General features: G+C 49.7%; 1 protein-coding gene across 3 annotated transcripts in view; it reads left to right on the top strand.

Annotated features, from left to right (window-relative positions):
* RGS3 (regulator of G-protein signaling 3) overlaps positions 1 to 756 on the top strand; it is a 121,175-nt gene that overhangs the window by 72,230 nt on the left and 48,189 nt on the right. The gene's annotated exons all lie outside the window — the stretch shown is intronic.

The raw sequence follows: 756 nt of genomic DNA, 5'->3' as shown, positions 1-756 counted from the left end.
ACCCCCACCGCCACCCTGGGATTCCATTTTCCTATTTTTCTGCGACCCAGGCCCAGGGTCTTTTGAAACTGTCCATCTCTCCTGTAGCAGTCAGGTCTGGGTCTCTGCTGGCCTGGGTCTTTTCGCCCTTTGGGAGTTGGGGCCTGTTGGAAATAATGATGACATTTATTTACATATGTCTGGGCTGTTTTTTCTTCTTCATTTTTTACTCTTATATAAACTCTACCACCCAAGTTCCCCATTTCTCATACACCACACCAAGAGTTCTGCAAAATGAACTCATGCAGGCACAAGGGCAATTTCACAGAGTGACAGGGTCCCCCACAGTGAGGACTGGGACTTTGGAGGTGGCAGTGGGTGGGGGTGGGGGCAGGCATTATCTCCCTTAGGCCTCCTGGCAGTCTCATTTTAGGGGTGAAAAAGGAACTAAGATTCAGGGCAGTTCTGTGATTGATCCATGGTCACTCCGCTGCTGCTAAGATCTGTGTCCTCAAGCCAAGGACTTTCAACCTAACCCCTTGCTCTTTCTAGATGCAACGATTTGCCTTTTAGGGAGGGAAGTAGAGAAATCAACCCTATCTTCTAGGAAGAGGCAAGAGGAAGTTACCCGTGCTCAGAAGCTGAGGTCCTTGTTCAAGCTCCAGAGGGGATGCTTTTAGGGCAGATATGACGAGATGCCTAATTCTCCACACAGTGGGGAACACACTTGCAGGATTCATGTCCCTAGGGGCGGCGCATGGACTCGCAAGATCCATA

This window comes from Condylura cristata, unplaced genomic scaffold (assembly GCF_000260355.1).
Source record: "Condylura cristata isolate star-nosed mole 26May11 unplaced genomic scaffold, ConCri1.0 scaffold00006, whole genome shotgun sequence".
In the NCBI taxonomy this organism is placed as follows: Eukaryota; Metazoa; Chordata; class Mammalia; order Eulipotyphla; family Talpidae; genus Condylura; species Condylura cristata.
This window is presented reverse-complemented; position numbering and strand designations above follow the sequence as displayed.